We start from the raw sequence: 19798 nt of genomic DNA, 5'->3' as shown, positions 1-19798 counted from the left end.
GAAATATCTCAGAGGGCTTCACAGGGACATTTTGAAGAAATTGACACCAGACTACTGAAGGAGGTGTTAGGGCAGATGACCATATGCTTTGTCAAAGACATTGATTTTAAGGTGCATCTTTAATTTCAAGAGGCATAGATCAAGTGGACAGTCAGAGACTTTTTCCCAGGGTGACAATGGCTAACATGAGGGGACATAGTTTTAGGGTGATTGGAGGAAGGTATAAGGGGAAGTCAGGGGTAAGTTTTTTTTTACACAGAGAGTGGTGGGTACATGGAACGCACTACCTGCAGAGGTTGTGGGGGCTGATATATTAGGACATTTACAAGACTCTTAGATAGACACATGAATCATAGAAAAATAGGGGGCTCTGTGGGAGGGAAGGGTTAGATAGATCTTAGAGCAGGACAAAATGTCGGCACAACATTGTGGGCTGAAGGGTCTGTACTGTGCGGTAGTGTTCTATGTTCTATATATCTCTATCTCTTTCAATAAGAGAGCTGGAGATATATGGAAAGGAAATTTCAGAGCTTTGGGCTCTGGAAGCTGAAGGTATGTCTAACAATGGTGATGATTAAATTTGGGAAGATTAAAAAGCCAAAATTAGTCACGTGTGGATAATTCAGAGGGTTGTAAGGCTGGAGGAGAGGAATAAATTAGGGCAGGATGAAAATGAAAAGGGAATTGAAACAGTAATAACATAGAAAAACATGAGCATAAGTGAGCTACACAATGCTTCATGCCTTCTCTACTATTCAATAAGATCATGGCCAATTGTACACCACATTTCCAGCTGATTTCCAGATCTCTTGAATCCTTTAGTGAATACAAATCTACTGATCTCAGTCTTGATTATACTCAACTACTGAGAATCCACATCCTTCTCAGGTAAAGATTTACAACTTTCAATGTGAAGAATGTACTTCTTATCTTGGTCAAATGACCGACTCCTTATCCTGACTCTATGCTTCCTGGTTCTAGGCTCCTGCAGGAGAAGACAACCTTACAGCACCTATCTTTTCAAATGAATATAGGAATGAAGAGTGGAGCCAGGCCTCTTGGCCCCTCAAGCCATTTAATAAGGTAATGGCTGATCAAATTGTAACCTAAATTACACATTCCCACCTACTTGCTTTAACCTTTTCCTTACTTAACAAGAGTTTATCTAACTCCGACTTAAAATATTCTACCTACTCCAACCTTTGTGAACAGATTTCCAAAGATTGACAACCCTGACAGAAAACATCTTGCTTCACCTCCACCTAAAATAGGTGACCTTTTATTTTTAACCAGTGACCCCTAGTTCCACATTCTCCCACAACGGGAAACATTCTTTTCACAGCCACTCTGTCAAGATTCTTTCATTCTCTTTCGGAGTATGTTTTGGCAAGATTACTTCTCATTATAGACTATATGTTCATCTCATTTTTCTCTCTCTCTTGTAAGTCAATGCCCAGCCTCAGCACCCAATACAAAGATAAATCTGGTTAATCTGCATTGCATCAACTTCAAAACTGATATATCCCTCTGCCAGCTTGCATTGGTGTGGTCTCAATTTCCAACAGGTCTGAGAACTTTAAAATTCAGTTCCTTTAAGGGCGAGATGGGTTACTTTAACATCCGTGACTCATCTCCAGTAGGGACAAGAATTAAAATTCCTCTGAATTTTAGATATAGAAAGATATTGATTTCCTCTCATGTTCACCTCTCCCTCAGAAACGTTCTCAACAGCGAAGCCTTTTCTCTTCAATTAACACCCGCCTGGGAGTTGTTGATAGGACTGGGTACCTGCACCTGGACATCGAAGTTACCTTTTTAATTGTTTTTTTTGTTGCTTTTAATAACGTTATTTTAAAACATGAAAATGAAAAACCCACAGAATATGGGGGTCTGGATTTAAAGGGGGGGGGGGAGAAGCGAAGTTTGATGGGTCAGTCTGAGTGGAGTTTTAGTCCGTACCCAACGCGTCCTGTCCCTGCCCCCGTTGTGATTGGAACAACGTTGAAAATTACTGGGAATCCACCATTCAGGCAAAGAAATCCCTGCATTTTAGCCTAGGTGTAAAATGGGTTTTATCATGGGGAAACTTACAAAGAGTCTGAACACTCTCTTCACACTCTCAGCTCCTTCGCTTTGACCCACATGCCACTCCGCTGCGATACCCTGCACTTTGCTAACGACAAGTTGAGACACGTTAATTCACGAAATGTAACCATGAAGTGACCCCCGACCGTCTAACCCACATCTGATGCAGGGCTTCGACCCGAACGCCGACAATTCTTCCCCGCCACAGACGCTGCTTGAGTTTCTCCAGCAGATTGTTTGTTAACCCACACCGGCCGTCGTTTGCAAAAGGAAAGCACGCGTTTAGCAATTAAAAGCCAGTCTCAACTTGGTTTGCAAATCAAAGTTGGGCGAAACGTCCTAACGACAATAAAGAAAATCTTCGCTACCTTTTTAAAAAAGTTCTTCCGTCTCCTGCGTTGTGGTTCAGTTAAATGATTTTTGCAAGTTCTTCCACGTACTAAGCAGACCCAGAGTTTACACGCTAGCTTCCCCTGCCCGCAGTGCACCCACAGCCGATTCATTCACAAACATGGGAGATCCAAAAATACACCTCGACCCGGCACGACAATGGAACTTTTTCACCTTGTACATATATTCATTCAGTTTCCCAGTCATATCCATTCAGTCTGTGATCTCACAGAGCAACGGGACGATATTCAAGCACCTACCGTGTATAATGTGCCCGGAGAGCGGTTCGCGGTTCGCGGTTCGCGTCTAATCCTCTTCAGGCGCTGGGCACCACAAGGACAGTTTTGTATGGAGACATGGCCCTGTGAACATGTGACTGACGCTTTAAACAATATCAAAACCTAATCTGCAGTTTTGGCAGGTGTCCCGCCTGCTTTGCCTCAGGTCAGCACTGACCAGCTCCTGAAACCGGCACAGTGCCTTTGCAATCTCACCTGCTGCCTGCCTCTACAGACTATTGCCCGCAGTGTCCGGCACTCAGCCTCCCTACAGCCAAGATTAAAAGTTGCATAAGAATGTGTAAATTTTAATTTTCTAACTGCTGGCTCACCTTCAATACGTGTCTCCTCCTTGCTCCTACATCTTTTAGCTCCTCCCCTTCCACAGAGCCTCCCACTTCCCACCCTGCACCCCACTCAAATCTCGACCCCCCCCCCCCCCCCCGTTGTTCATCACCTTCTTCTCAGGGTCGGGTTTTGTTGGGTTCTGAGGTGACCGATGAGGGAACCACACACACTTTCATTGGCGGTTGCGGTGGGGGGGGGGGGCGTGGTGCGGGGGGCTGATGGAGAGTCTGTGAGTTGGTCCGCTCCTTCTGCAGCTTAGTGAGGGCTTCTGTATGCTGCTGGTCATGGCCTTGAGGTTCTCCATGCCATCCCTGAATTCTCCTTCTCCACTTTGAGTGGTCATGGACCACAGATTCCAAGGAGTCAGTGGAGTTGTTGTGTTTGTTCAAGGTCACTTTCATCACCTTGAATCTTCTCCTCTGTTCTCCTGGAAATATCTTCATGTGGCAGAGCCCAAACCAGAGTGTCTGTTTTGGGAACCAGGTGTTGAGCATGCAAGCAACAGAGTTGACTGTGTACATCCATCTGTATCTCATAACATTGCCCCATACACCTCATGCCCATCCATGTATACCTGGTGCCCACTCTTGTGTCTGATAATATCTCCCTGTATACTTCATGCCCACTCCTGTGTCTTTTAGTCTGTCCACTTCCACTGCTTAAATCCTTCCCATGTGTCCCGTGCTACTCCCCTGTATCTCTTAGCCCATCTCCCTATAACTCTTAGTGTCTCCAGAGATGCTCCCCATAAATCTTACCTCTTGAATCTATTGATCTCTCACCCTGAACCCCTGAGAACCCATTTTGAACCTCTCAGTACTTCAAGCTGTGTCTTTCAGCCCAATCTGTGTCTTTCAACCATCACCTTTCATCCTCACTCCCTTTCCACACCTCCCCTGTATCTCTTGGTCCCTCACTTGTATCTCTCAGTCTTTCCTGGTAACTCCCAGTATCAATTGCACAGCCTTTTCTTGGTATCAGAATCAGGTTTATTATCACTGATTTATACGTCATCAAATGTGTTGTTCTGTGGCAGCAGTACAGTGCAAAGTTAACTTAACCCGTTCCAAAGTTTCCTATTCTCATCTGATATTGGAGTTTTGATTCCCCCACCCAGAGGTAGGTTCCTTTGGTTCCAACACGTGATGGCTTCTCATTGGTGGCACAGACTGTTGTACTACTGGAGAAACCAGTATAAACTCTGATCTCAGCTGATAGCAATAGAATCACTGGGTGTTTCTTGCATTACATTCTCTATATCACAGCTCTTGTGTATTTAATTCCAGCTAGTCTCATTGAGCAGGTATGTCAATTAAGAGCATGTTAATCCTTTGCTCTCTTCACCAACAGGAGCCCTTGCCTGATTCCTTGCATACCAAACCATTCTCATTAGAGTGCAGTTCGAGCTTAGATGGAAATATATTTAATTTGGTTTAGAACTGTTTCTTTCACACTGGAAAAGATTTGAAAATATACATATTCAATTAAGTAGGTCCTCAAAATACATTGACATATCTCTCGCATAGATCACCACAAACTGCCGTCTAGCCTTCCATTTCTCCCTTTACTTGTGACACTACTTCCTCAGAATACCCAATCCTATTTTAGTTTCATTTTACACTGCAGTAAATAAGAATGACCCAACCCATCTTCATCATGACAAACACTCTTCTACACTTACAAGCATATTTAGATTGATCACTTTTATTTGATGTATTATATTCATGGAAAACAGTTAAGTATAAGAAAAGGCATTTGGCCAGTACTGCTCATTTTTCCTCAATGCACCATCCTGTCCATCCTATGATCAAACATATTTGGCAGCATGGTGACATGGCAGTTATCGCTACTGCCTCACAGTCCAGAGACCTGGGTTTCATCCTGACCTTGATTCCTGTTTGTTTAGAGTTCACACATTCTCCCTGCAACTATGTGGGTTTCCTTGAGATACCCTGGTTTCCTCCCCACATCCCAAAGATGCATTGCTAGATTAATTGGCTACTGTAAATTGTCCCTAGTGTAAGTAGGTAGCATGTTAGTTGGGGGGAGGTTGATGGGCATGTGTGAGAGAATAGGTTACAAGCAAATAAATGGGAGATGGAACTGATGGGAATGCTCTGAGAGCTGACATAGACAATGAATTAAATGGAATCCATGTGAAAATATGAAAAACATGAGCAATACCCTATCCAACATGCTATTCATCAAATTCACCACCTCACTCACCTAGTCTATTTTCTAATTTATCCATTCTAATATCAAATTTGCACAGCCCAAAGTCAAACTCTCCTATTCCAATATCCTACTCAGCTAATTCAATATCCATCTGAACCATTGCAACATTCAATTCATCCAATCCAAATTCCTAATATCCTTGTTCTTCCCACACTGAACTCATCCAACCCGATACCCCACACATTCTCAGTCTAACATGTGACTCACCCAACAAAACATCTGCTTGAAAACTCAATACCTAATTCAACATCCACCTCACCACATCAAATATTCAATTTAACCAGCTCAAAGGTTGATTCAATCAACCCAATATCCTAATCACCCAACATCTTACTCACCTAGTTTAAAATTTACCTCATTCGGGGAATTATCCAACTCATCAGCCAAGCTATTTATTAAATCCCCTAATGTCTCTGATTTACCAGGTTTTTTTTGCACATGTATTCTCCTGAAACCACAGAATCACCTTTCAGTACCTATTTCATTTCTTTTTGTGTCAGTTAAAGTTCTTCTTACTTGTTTTTGTCTTTGAATTAATATTCTAGAAATACTTTATCTTTAGGGCTTAAATTTTAGTTTTAAACTATAACAGCTGGAGAGAATATTGTGAAGAATCTTTTTTTCACAAAGAAAACTTAATTGCTGGAAATAAATGACAGCCATGCAGAATTTATATTTTCATTCATTTTGTTTTAAGAATTCTGCACATGACTTTCAAGATCCTCATACAGACTACAAAGAAATGTTGCATGTGTTGGATATTGGTATGACTTTGTGGACAGCTGTAAATCTTAACGTTAATATGACCTTGAAAGTACATGCAATTTATACCAATTTCAATTTTGTTGTTTTTTAGAAAACTGGGACTTGATTCATCTCTTGATTAAAGTTTTTCTTAAATATCATAAAGTCCCAGTTTTGCTGAGTATTTTTAAAAAACCCAAACAAGCCAAATATTAAAGCTAAATAGATTCAAACTCTATTTATATTACACGTCAAACTGAAGATATTTGTGGTTTAAATAAATAAGTTTTTTTTTCCCTAAATTGTCTCTTCAGTTTGCAGAGCTAAAGCAAATCTGCGAATTTTGCAGAGCTAAAGCAAATAATTTCCATTGGCACGTTGAGCCTCCCCAGTAACTACTCTTGTAGACAAGGATAAATCCCATCAACTGCCCCAATCACAAGGAGCACTGATTATGCATTCAGATATGCATTCAGTTTGTGGCTCTTGTGATTTCTATCCATCACTTTAAAATTTAAAATTGAAGGGCCATGAACCTAGCAGTTTCCCAAATTCCTTGTTGTGCTACTAATGCTCAGGCAAGTTCCATGAATTTAAAGTTTAACAATTACCCCTCACACCCCACAGTTTTAATTCATTATTTAATGTTCTGTTTGTTGGAATTTCTTCTCCTGATTGTTTTGCTATCAAAAGTGATGATTCTCCCCTCATTCCCAGGTTCTTTCTAATTCTTCTCCTGATAATTCTAATCCTTTTATTGTACATTTATCTTGCTTTACTTTCTCTTGAGATGCAATATTGGTATTTGCCTGTGTTAGGATTCACAATCCAATTTGTCTGCCAAGTGCATCGTTCATTTGGAATTCTTCTACACTTTGTATTCGGACAACTAATTCTACTCTGCTGCTTGAAAAAAAATGAACAAGTTTACAATTGTTTTTTGCATCCGATTCACTGAGGAAGATAAGATGCCCCCATCTGTCTGGCTTGCTATCTGCTCCTGATCTCTCCCATCGGCCTCAATGGCTTGATCTAGGAGACAGAGGCCATTCTTAATCTGTTAGCAAGTGCTCCAATCAGCCTTCAATCAGTTCAGGTAAGGAACTGAGAGGATCAGGATATATGATTTAATTTGCTCCTCACTTTTTATCTGTCTTTTAATTTGGTACCTAACTTCCAATATTAGTAATTCTTCCATTAGGTTTTCACTTTACAATCTTGCATCAAAATTTTGTTTTTCATTCTAGAAAACTTTGGGCATGGAAACTCCCTCTATTGTATTCAAAAATAACATGCTCAGCGACTATTGTTTCTGTTTCTGGAACATTTTGATTTCTGTGAAATGTAACATTTTTTTTGTTAGTTTTCTCCCTTTGTCTTTCTTGAAGGTTATGGCTGCTCAATGATTTACAATTCTGTACAGGTTGACCTTCATCCAACTGACAGAAACCTAACTGTGAACTTTAACTGTGAACGTTGGTAGGCCACTTTATTATGGAGGATCATCATAATTGTTCAGATGAATTGTTACCTGATGTCCATTTTCAAAGTCAATCACAGACAGGAGTCCTGAAGGTTTTTAGGACTTTCTCTGAATCTTCGTGAAACAGTTTGTGAAGCAATTATGCAGTATTTCTGAATATGGTTAATTATGTTGGTTGAGTGATAAATGTTGTCCAGGATGCTGGGAGAAATTCATTGCTCTTCTTTGAAGACCCACCATGATCTTTTTACATCTACTTGAGAAGACAGATAGGTACTGCCTCCGAAGCCTTACCTGTCTTCTCAAGTAGATGTAAAAAGACCCTCTAACAATATACTGACTCTCAGACAGCCCAATGTTTCCATAGTACTGACAGATTGACAGTGCAGCACTCACTCAGTACTGCAGTGTGTGTTAAATTGGATGTTGTGCTCAACTTCCTGGGATTGGGACTTGAATCCACAACCTTTGGACAGCGTGACCTGTGTCAAATGTTGGACCAGCCCAAGGTTATCCAGAATCAGAAATAAAGTTAGTGACCACATTCAGACAGGCTAGGGAAATGTTCTTATGCTCTAGATTAAATTCTTAAGTATTAAAATGGCCAGGACCTGAAGAGTGAGTCACTACTTGAATTCCATATGACAGGTGTAAATCTTCATGGGATTGTTGTTTATAAAATTGTCATATTTGCAGTTATTGTTAGTGCTTCTGTAATATTACAGTTTCTATGAAGTAATACACATTCATCTGTGGCTAGATGTTTTCCAGTTATTGTGACCATGACTAGCTCCAGGTTAAGGAAGGTTTATAAAATAATTAAAGGACTAGAATGTGTGTCTACTGGGAGGTATTGCAGGTAAAAAAAAAAGCTGGAAATACGAGTTAAAATACACCAGTGTGGAATTAGTCAGATTGCTGAGCGGATCTTCTTTTTCTAGAGAGGAATGAGCCTCTGGAATGAGGTATTGATTGATTGATATGGTGGATGCTTATTTTCTATTGTCACCACTGTATCAGTTCCTGATTGGGTACAGACTGCATCATGTAGAAGGTAAGTACCTTTACAGATAATATTTGCGATATCTTCACCCATTATGTGGCAGACTTGATGGATCAATTGGTCTGTTCCAACATCATCAAATTTGTTTTACTACCTAGAGGAATACATTTTATTGTAGGTAAAAGATAAAAGATCTATTATAGATACCCATGGCAACAACACAAAAAGACCCAATGTAGATATCCAGGAGCAGGATTAGAAGACTGTTTATTCCCTCAAGCCCTGTTCCACCATTTAATGGGAAAGTGTCTGATCTGTGACATGATTCCATCTACCCATCTCTACTCCATATGCCTATATTCCTTACTGCTTTTGGTTAACAAAAATCTATCAGTCCTCACTTTAAAAAATAGCAGTTGACCTATTGTCAATGTCCAATATCTTGCACGTTTCCTAACTTTCTCCCTGAAAACTTGGCTTTAATTTTTGAACTATATTCCCTTGTCCTAGAATCCCCATCCATTTTTTCTCTTTTACTCTCTGATCCCCTTAATGCCCTGAAAACCTCAATCAAATCATCACTTAAGCATATAAATTAAAAGAAGTAGATCATTGAATTCTTGTAACTTAATCCTTGGTCAAGGTAACTCGATGGTGTGCAGTCCCTCCTATTCCATATCATGTATTTCCTTGCAAGATAGGAGGAAGCAACTCAGCCCACCGTTTGGTTGGCTCTTTCTGCTTTGGTCAACTGTTTCTATACTAGATTTATAAAAATCTTCCACTGACCTTCTGTTATTTTACACAGAAACAGATTTACCTGGTTTACTGTAAGCTGTCTCTGTTTAAACACCATTACCAAAATCTGCTTGTAGTTTGTATTTCTCTATCTCAAACACTGCATTGGTTGATCATATCATGACGACTATTAGGTAAATGATTAGGTCGTTAATCAATTGTTAATTAAATCTGGCCCATTATATATTACTAAATCTAATATTGGAGTAAATTCAAGAAATTCCGTCCCTCTCAGTCGAGGTAGGCTTCTCATTCCAAACACTGTGAAAGTTAAAATCCCCCATTAAAATCATTCTGCCTTTGTTTCATGCTTATTTAAACTCTACATATACACGTTTTATTAATTTGAACATGAAGAGGAGAGCATAAGTACATTCTAAGTGGTGAAAAACTGTACCAACATAGGTTTAAAGCCCTTTGTTCACGTAAAATGTGCAAGACCTGTTCCCTATGTGCTGGTGCCCTCATACCCCAGGAAGAAAGCCTTCTTTCCTATACCACTCATTCACCCCTGCAAATACTCATTTGCAAGGACACACTGAGTACATCAGTACTTGAGAGCAGGAACACACAGCATCTGAGTATAGATATCCAGAGGCAGGAATGCATAGACTTCCAGTGCTGACTTGTGGGAACATCATATTTATGAACAATTCATTTGATGGAGCAGGAAGTCAAATATCCAACTTTGCTGATGACAAAGTAATATTGTAAGCAGTGTAGATGGAAACATTAAAGTACAAAGACTTATTAATAGATTAAGTGATTGGGCAAAACCATGGAAGATGGATTTCAATATACACAAATGTGCGTTCATCCACTTTGAACATGTAAAGGACTGAATAAATGATTTCTAAATGCAGAAAAACTATGTGCAGCTCTGGTTTGAGGAGACAGAGAGGTCCATGTACATAGATCTTTCAAAATCTCATGGATATTAACAGAAAACAATCAAAAAATCGATAGAACTGGTCTTTATGTCCATGGGGCAAGCTGGCAGTAGATTTAGATTTCCCTTATTTTGATTGGCTGATGTAAATTACTCCTTAGTGTAGGTACCTGGCAAATTGCAAGGGTAAAAGTGAATGAGACTGAAGGGATTGTTTTGCTGGGTGCCAGTATAGACCTGATGGGTTGAATAGCCTCATTCTGCTTCATAATGAGTAAGTAAGTCATGTGATAAGCCCTAGGATAAAATTCCTTTAGGTGTCCACTCTCTCTGGGTTATGGTTCCTGAAAGATTTGACTTGCACCAGGCACATGCAGAAAGCTCCAATTATTGCTCTAAGTTATTGGCTGCAATTTCGGCTCTCATTTATTCCTTCTAATCTACACAGGCGAAGCAGCTTTCGTGAGGGAGAGATCATTAGTGATAACACAGGACCTTTCTGTTGTTTTTTGGAGTATGCAGAGATTATCTGATCCCTGCTGCAGCAATTACGTTTGCTGCAGAAAAGACCTTTGACTTCAGTCCAACACTATTCCTTGATTTACTCTGGTTTGTGGAGCTACTGGAATCTGGCTGGCAGATCCAAGTCTGGAAGGCTTTTACTTCAGAAAATACTATCTGAGATCAATTGTTGCTCACCAAAGTTACAATAAACTGAATACTCAGCACAAAATTTGCATTGTTAGTTCAATTTTTTTCGGTTACAGTGTGGATTCCTGAACCCCCAACCCCCCAAAATAGCAGGATCGTCCACATGGATCCAAGTGAAAATGTACTCTGCGCACCAAGAAACAAATTAGTTTTCTTTATCCCCCTACCTGAATCAGGCTTTAGTCCTTTCTGCAAACATGAGTGTTTATAGCTGATCAAATCCCAGGCAACAATAGATTACCCTGAGGGAGCTAGCTCTCCCTCACTGAGAGAAATCCACTCTAGGGATCACCTGCAATAAAAAAGGCAAGTAACATACCTGAATATCAGCTCTCCTTGCCCCTCTTGACCTCAGTCTCTCCATCCTTATCCACGCGTCCATCCTTATTCCTGATCTCTTTCACCTCTGGCTTCACCTTCAATTCCCCAAATTAGTCTTCCCAGTTTCTGCACCCCACCCCTCTAAGCTAGCCCTTGTCCCAACACCTGATCATTCTCCTGCAATGCAACCTGACCTCAGGATCCGCTTTATATCATCCATGTTGCAACACAACCGCAAGACCTACTAGCTAAGGGTTCAGCCTGGTAGCAGCCAAAGCATTTATCCTTATTACTTACAACTTTGTGTGTGTGCACAATGTTTGAAATATGGCAATGGTGTGATGCAAATTCTGGACTTACTTCTGAATTTATTGCACCCCACCTGCTCCACTTTCTTTCCATCAATTGAAGTCTTACTCAAGTAACTGACAAAAAGGTACAAGGCCCAATCTCCAGGGAGCCTTGGATCTTACCTTTACAGCTCGGAATATATAATCTTTGCCCCCATTTCCCCCACCAACCATTTTTGTTACAATCCAATTCTGAACTGATTTTTCAAGTTATTAGAATTTCATTGAGAAATTGTAAGCCTTAACCTATTTTCTGAAGGAAAGACATTCAGTAACTGTTGTTTTATGCCCACAATCCAGAATAAATCAAGGAATAGTATTGCAAACCCAGTAATCTCAAAGTTAGTTTCTGCAGCAGACCAAACTACCAGAGCAGAACTCAGCTGCTTCACCCTTATGGATTAGAGAAAATTAATTTGACGTGACAGGTAAATTTGCAGCCAATAATTTTGAGCAATTATTGGAGCCTTTGGCAGGTGGTACCAATTCTCTTTATGGTCATATTTCGAGAAATTCAAACTTGGGGTTTAAAAGCTTGAAGATACTAAGAAGTTGGGAAGACTGAAGGTAGGGAGGCCTTCTCAGTTTTCAGGCCTTGAGCAAGTGAGTGAGAGACAAGGCAACAATTTGTTACTGGGAGAGAGACTGGTGTCTGAGCAGGAAGCTGTGCAGTGACAGAAAGAGAAGGGTTGAAGGCTGGAAGGAAGAGTAGAGTTTCCCAGTAGATTAAAACACCTTTCTTTCTCTCCTGTTTAGCCTTGTGATAAGCCAAGTTATCAAAATCATGTCAGATATGTGCAGATTTGGATCTCACAGCAAGTAAAGAATTTGGAGATGTTAGCTCAATAGTAATACTGCTCCAAATGTCCATAGGTTCAGGCACATGAAGAAGAAGGTGCCAAGTGTTCAGGCTTCAGGAGCTTGATATTCATTCACAACCAGTTCAAACTGGTTTCAGGAGCCAAAGTTAAATGCAACAAACACAAGGCTGTGTTCTTTGGCAGCTGACTTGATCATTCCTTTCATCCCTTTACCATCAAGTCCAATTATCTGCTGTGAATATGATTCAGAGGAGATGGGGCATGAACTAAAAAACTGGGTGGAACATACAGATAAAAAAAAAGAGGAAGCTGTTATACTGGTGACAGCAGTCACTTTCGATCACAGGAAGGAACCTGGCTGTCAGGTGTGAAGTGCTCTCAATGTTGCTGTAATTGGTGTAGGCATGGGCCGTACCTCATAGCAGTGCTATAGCACTCTTCCAACCTCTTTTCCAGTTCATCTGGAGCTCAAAAATGGATCAAGTTTGCAGAACCTTGATGTATAAACCTCCAGTAAGAGGGGGAAAAATGTATCCTATGTGGCCCTCATTCTCGTTTGCATGTGCAGTTGTCTCGAAGTGCTTCTTCTGGACTGTTCCACATTGCCAGTCCCTCATAAGGTACTTTATTCAGAAGAACACCTTTGGTTACAAATTAATTATGGGAGTCTGCACAAGACATCATCAAACTCCTGCAGAAAAAAGAGACGGTAGATCCAGTGGTGGTGTTCCTAATCTGACTGTCAAAGTCATTTGGCAGAATGCCTCATCACCAAAGCTTTTATACAAGTACCAATACCTTGCTTGGTTGGTGGTGAGAAAGGACTTCCTTGTTAAATCTTTTAGGTCTGTTTAGAATATTGGCCTCGCTGCACATTTCTATACTAGAAATGAGACTGTCGCCCAACATTTTCCAGAAAGCACCTTTGACCGAAAGATCTGGGAAGAGATGCAAAGATATTTGTCAAGGTTGGTGCTGAACAGCTGCACAACACAGAACTTTATGGCACACAGGCTGTTTCCACAGACCAAGACAAATATCAATATGGTGAAAATCATTCTCTAGTTTGTCCAAGATGCACTGGTATTCCAGACCATGTTGCAAACTGGCACCTTCTAAGGTCCAGGACTACTTATAGTGGGATGCGTTAAGGTTATATGCAGACTCTGTGGGGAAAGACCGTAGATTTAGGGCCTCCCACCATTACACACTCATTAGTTGGAATCTGTGAACTATTTGCTCAGTGGTTATATATAAATGATAAAAGATAGCATGCTAACATAAAATACTGTGGATAATATGACTTGCAAAGAACATGTTGACCTGAATATTCTATACTATATGTATTTGATTTTTTTAATGAATAAAATAGATTTTGAAATTCTTGATTGATAAGGCGTTAAGGGTTCCAGGGAGGAGGCAGGAGAATGGGGTTAAGAATAAAAATCAGCCATGATTGAATGGCAGAGCAGACTTGATGGGCTGAATGGCCTAATCCTGCTCCTCTATTTTACGGACTTATGAAATATAAAACAAATAAACAAAAATCTGCTCTAGCTGAGGTCACTGTGCTGGGGAATACCAAGTAGGCCTCCCTCTGCTGATCACCATCCAATAATTTCTCCAATGGCTCCCTAGCTAAAGCATATATCTCTCAGCTCCAGTGACCCCCATTTTGATCCTGATCCCAGGTGTTGTGAATGGGGAGTTTGCAGGATGGCAGGAGAACCCACGAAAATTTGATGGACAAGTGAAAGAACATACATAACGGGGAAATAAGAGGGAGAATGAGATTGATGGAATTGCTCTGCTGGGAACCAATGGTCCAAAGGGCCCCCTTTTGTGTTGCAATACTACGATAGAAAAATGATAGAACATGCAGATGAGAATGAACGTTCCATCACGTCTGACTATGATACCTGATACAGATTTCTCTCCTGCCTATACTTCACAACATGTCTTAGATGTCTCACAACATTTAAGAAGTGTCTCAACAAACACTTGAATTGCCAAGGATATGGACCAAATGCTGGTTAATGGGACTAGCACAGATACAGTGTGTGCAATGGTTGACATGGACATGGTGAATGAGGGGCTCTGTGTTTTGAGATTCCATGACACAATGCAGTCAGCTTTTATCAGGATTCAAAGCCAAGTTCCATGGTTTACAGAGAGAGCAAAAAGATGAGCAGATCTGTGAATTTTCCTCTGATCTCTTGTGAATACCTGGCTGTTAGCCGAGGATTGCCTTTTGTCTTTGATGATGCAGAACGTATTTAATGTCATTCAACGAATATCTCAGCCTGAGGCCTGACTTTAATATTGTCAGTGAAGGTACTGAAAGTGTCACCAACAGTTCAATGGTTGAGGCACACATTCTTCTATGCGAAGCGCAGAGAGCAAATCATTCCTCAGAATAGCTTCAGCTCAACTTCAGGAACCAGGCAATCATTCAACATTTTCTCAAATTTAAGAGATTTCATTTTGAAATGTGATAAATTCGTCACGAAGCAATTGGTCATACTTCTGTGACAAACATCACAGTGGGCCGTCTGAGAAGGAACATTTGTTTATAGATGTACAGGTTAGGAAGTTGTGGGCATGCTATGTTGGCACTGGAAGTGTGGCGACACTTGCGGGCTGCCCCCCCCAGAACACTACGCAAAAAAATGTATTTCGCTGTGTGTTTCGATGTAGATGTGACTAAAAAAGATATCTTATCTTTTCTTATCTCTTATCAAAGTAAATTCTGATACAGGGTCTCTGCCTGAAAGATCAACCATTACTTTGCATTCACAGATGCTGTTTGACCCATTGAGTTCTTCCAGCAGTTTATTTTTTAAATCCATGCTTCATTCACATTGTAAAGTTCCCTCAAGGACCTAATTTTCTTCAGAATTTACAATCATTAACATCTCATTATCTGATATTAACTCGATCCTTCTTGTCAGTAGAGGCAAGTCATAATCACCAGAATATGAGGAGCCCTCGTTAGGATTAAGTTCCCAGTGGGAAAGTATGGGGCATCCAATGAAATCTCAGCTTTTAAAAAAAACTGGAGGAGACAATTTAAGGACTCAATATCACAGCAGGAGCTTCAAAGTAATATGATTTATTGCTAATCCACTTTATTATTTTATGAATGATACATAACAACTGCCTTCTTCTACGGAGCATAGGTAACAAATGGAAGGCTGGAAAAAAATTCTGTTTTGTAAAAGTTTTTTTGAAAAGGTTCAGCAGTCCAAGCAAGATCTGTGGGGAAGGGAAGATGTGAATGATAGTGGAATTAAAACATTACCCTGGATATAAACTGGAGAAGGTTATGTAGGTAGGGGTGGGCATAGTTTTGGCCATGACAGTGTGGAGTTTTACCTCCAGTGTGCACCTTCTTCTCCCTGTCTGGAAGTCAGATTGAGTAACAGCTTGGCTTCTAGTTGGGTGAGAGAAATCCAGAACATGCAGGTTCATGAACGCAGGAGTCAGGACAGAGTAGGACCCCTGTTCCTGACCTGGTGGATCTTTATAGGTGGGAAGAAGCACACATACTCCTATTTAAAAGGAGTGGGAACAGAGAATCAGAGAGCTTAAAAGGAGTGGGAACAGAGAGATGGAGAGATGGAGAGTTTAAAAGGAAGAGGAGTAGAGGCCCCTAGAATTTAAAAGGTCCTTTGCTTGTGTGTGGGATTGATAAGAATTAACTAAGGCTGTAATGTCATTAGTAGACTTTAATTTAAGGTAATTAAAGAGTAATCATGGCAGAAGAGGGTGCCGAAGAGTTTTACCAGGACGTTGGGTATGAGCTATAGGGGAGGTTGGACAAACTTGGATTGCTTTCTCTGGAGCATCAGAGGCTGAGGGGCAACCTGAAGTATATAAAATTACAAGAGGCATAGATAGGGTAAATAGCCAGAGTCTTTTTCCCAGGGTGGAAGTGTCAAATACGAGAGGGCATAGGTGTAAGGTGAAAAGGGGAGAGTTTAAAGGAGATGTGCGAGGCAAGTTTTTTCTACAGAGAGTCACGTGTGCCTGGAACACACTGCCAGGGAGGTGGTAGAAGTAGATTTGATAGCAACATTTAAGTGGCATAACCAACTCATGTGTTCATGTACAGGCAGTGGGTTCTGGACCATGTGCAGGCAGATGAGATTAGTTTAGAGTGGCATCATGGTCGGCGCAGGCATGATGGGCTGAAGGGCCTGTTCCGGTGCTGTACAGTTTTATGTCCTATGGGAGCTGGGACCTGTGACATGCTCTTCCTGCAATGTATGGGAAATCAGGGGCACTTCCACTGTCTCTGGCAACCATGTGTCCAGTGAGTATATCAATTTGCAGCTACTGGTTGTATTGGGAAGGAATAACCATAACGTTATAGAATTCTTCATTAAGATGGAGAGTGATGTGCGACTTGGGTTCTAAATCTAAATAAAAGAAATTGTGATGGCGTGAGCTGAGAATTGGCTAAGATAGATCGGAGAATGTATTTATGGGGTTTGAGGAGGATTGGCTATGGCAAGTATTCAAGGAGTGTGTGCATGAACAATAATCATTGTTATTCCAGTCGCACACTAAAAATGGCTCAACTGTGGCTAACAAGGAAAATAGAAGTAGTATTAGATCCAAGGTGGTGACATAGAAATTGGCCCCAAAAAGTACCAAACCTGAGGACTGAGAACAGTTCAGAACTCAGCAAAGGAGGACCAAAGGATTAAATAACAGTGAGAAACCAGAGTATGAGTGTAAGCTTGCAGGGAACATAAAAAATGACTGTAAAAGCTTCAGAAGATATATGAAGAGAAAAAGATTAACAAGGACAAATGTAATCCCCTTACAGTCAGAAACAGGGGAATTTATAATGGGGAAGAAAGAAATGACAGACCAATTGAACAAATATTTTGGTTCAGTGTTCAGAAATGTAGACACAGCTAATGTCCCAGAAACGTTAGGGTCTGGTGAAAGGGGGGAACTGAAGGAAATCAGTATTAGAAGATAAATGGTAGTGGGGAGATTGATGGGATTGAAGGTTGATAAGTTTCCCAGGACACAACATTCTGAACCCTAGAGTACATAAGAAGTTGGCCCTAGAAATAGTGAATTCAATGGTGATAATTTGCCAACATTCTTTAGACTCTGGATCAGTTCCTATGGATTACAGGGTAGCTTATGGATGGAGAGAGAGAAAACAGTGAATTATAGATCAGTTAGCCTGACTGACAGAGAGGGAAAGGCTAAATGGCCAACTGCTATTCCTATTTTCTGAGTTTCATGGTGCACAAGCACTGTTTTAAGACACTTAATTTCTCCTGAATATTATCCCCACCTCCTTTACTGCCATGTTACCAATAAGGCCTAGCCAAGCATAATTTAATCTGTAAGGAAACCAAAGACCATCAACCTCCGTAAAATATTTAAATAGCAGAGGCTGCTGGGTTGGGTTTCCAACTTTTTCCACTTTTAATTCATCCTATTAACTCCATTCCTTGCACTGTAGTTGCTGATGATCCACCAAGCATTTCCAGCATTAAATACCTTTATCTTGAATTTCTAGCATGCAGAGGGTTTTACTTTTTGGTTTGGATAATTTCTTTTCTAGGTTACATGCAGTTAATTTAGTGATCATAGGGTGCACAGAGATCCCAGGAAAAAGAAAAATCTCTCACTCATACTTCCCAGAAATGCCTCTCTCATCTTCATGTACAATTAGTTATTTATATATCCAATGACAGATCAATCTATACATAATAAAATGCCCCAGGAACAAATACAGGAAAACCCAGCCTTCAGCAGGATAATCCCTTGGGAAGGTCAGAAGGTTGTGGCTGGAATTTATGCCTCAGTCTTTAAAAAGGGACAAAGCTGGAGGGAAGCATGTGCTTTCAAACAACGCTTGTATTCTTCATAAAATGAATGGGTTGAATTACATCAAGATTAATAATAAATACATCAAAGTTTGATATTCATATGTTTGTTAACAAAGTTTAAAACTATTGAGTTCTTGTAAAGCCATGATGAAAGTTCTGATGATGTCTTTGATCTAAACGTCATCATTGTTTTTGTCTCCACAGATGCTGTCTGCCTGCTGAATATTTCCATCATTTCCTGTTATATACAGGAAGTCCCCGGATTACGAACGAGTTCTGTTTTTGAGTCTGTTCGTAAGTTGAATTTGTATGTAAGTCAGAACAGTTACGTACAGTTCACATCTAGCGTCAATTAGTCAAATGTTTTTTTTAGTATATAGTATATATTTTACTTAAAACATCATAAATATAATAATGCAGTAATAATAATAATAATTCTTTTTTTATTCTGTGCAGGATGCAGCGAGTTAAGGTTCAGTGGATCGCGGGTGATGTTAACCGAACATGGAGCAGTTATTAGCATTTCTTTACTTCATCAAATAAGTTTATGAGAAAGCGGATCAATTGCGGTGTCTGTGTCAGGCGGACCGCCGCACTATCAGGGGATGCGAGAGGCCTCAATGTGCAAATAACTCTCAGCCCGGAGTTACACTCACTGCCAAACCTGAATATTGTGTTTACCATTTGTCACTTTCACAGCCCGTTCAGCGCTGCATAAATTCTGTACATTAAAGAAACTGTCACAATAAAACTGCACATCAATAAAACTGACCGACCAGCTGTGCCTTTCCAGCATTTTATTTCTGAATCAGATGCGGAATGAGGATGCACTTAAATTCACTTCTCCCATCTTTCATCGTCACAATTAAGAAGATGCATGAACGTTAAGTAAGAAGACAAGTAATGAACACTATTGATCCACAGAACCAGTGCAGGTCATTACTCAGGGCCTGATGGAAGCATCAGATCGGTTGGGTTCTCTTTACCGTGAACCTTCTCAAGCGCAGATGGAGAAACCAATTCCAGTTTTAAAGGAGACACAAGTGACGGCAGATGATGGAATCTGGAGCAAAAAAAAACCACAAGCTGCTGGAGTAACTCTGCAGGTTAAGCAGCATCTGTGGAGGCGAGGGGAAAGTCGATGTTTCGAGTCGAGACCCTGCACCAGGAATCTCTTCGACCATCCTTCTGCCTCCGCAGATGCTGCTTAACCCGCTGAGTTTCCCGGACAGTTTGTTTTTATTTGTTCCAATTTTAAAGGAACCCCCCTCCCCCAGCATTGTATGGAGCAGATGATCAACATGCACCATATCCATGTTGTCCCTGAACTAAAAGGAGGTGATAATGGTGATGAGAAGGAGCATGGTTGTTTTATGAAGTAACGCTTCACAGTCTGTTACATGGAGGGTTCCAGGATTTGGAATCATGGGACATAGGACATAGAACAGTACAGCACAGGAACAGGCCCTTCAGCGCATATC

The 19798-nt window shown here is 40.6% G+C and overlaps 1 protein-coding gene and 1 long non-coding RNA gene across 3 annotated transcripts in view; one reads left to right on the top strand and one right to left on the bottom strand.

Moving 5' to 3' along the window:
- The window catches only part of slc16a4 (solute carrier family 16 member 4), a 69252-nt gene extending 66248 nt beyond the window's left edge, over window positions 1-3004 (bottom strand). Inside the window, exon 1 of one of the 2 annotated variants that reach the window (XM_052034748.1) lies at window positions 2736-3004. The gene's annotated coding sequence lies outside the window, so the exon portion shown is untranslated. Of the gene's footprint in view, window positions 1-2453; window positions 2551-2735 lie in introns of those variants that run through there. The other variant, XM_052034749.1, reaches the window with a different exon arrangement.
- On the top strand, window positions 999-18938 carry LOC127580826 (uncharacterized). The gene is made up of 3 exons (XR_007957881.1): window positions 999-1083; window positions 18522-18628; window positions 18774-18938. It is a non-coding gene; the product is annotated as an uncharacterized LOC127580826 (long non-coding RNA).
- The last annotated feature ends 860 nt before the right edge of the window (window positions 18939-19798 follow it).

The sequence above is a fragment of the Pristis pectinata genome, chromosome 20 (genome assembly GCF_009764475.1).
Source record: "Pristis pectinata isolate sPriPec2 chromosome 20, sPriPec2.1.pri, whole genome shotgun sequence".
Classification (NCBI taxonomy): domain Eukaryota; kingdom Metazoa; phylum Chordata; class Chondrichthyes; order Rhinopristiformes; family Pristidae; genus Pristis; species Pristis pectinata.
The sequence above is the reverse complement of the archived record's forward strand: the minus strand, read 5'-3'. Positions and strand labels throughout refer to the sequence as shown.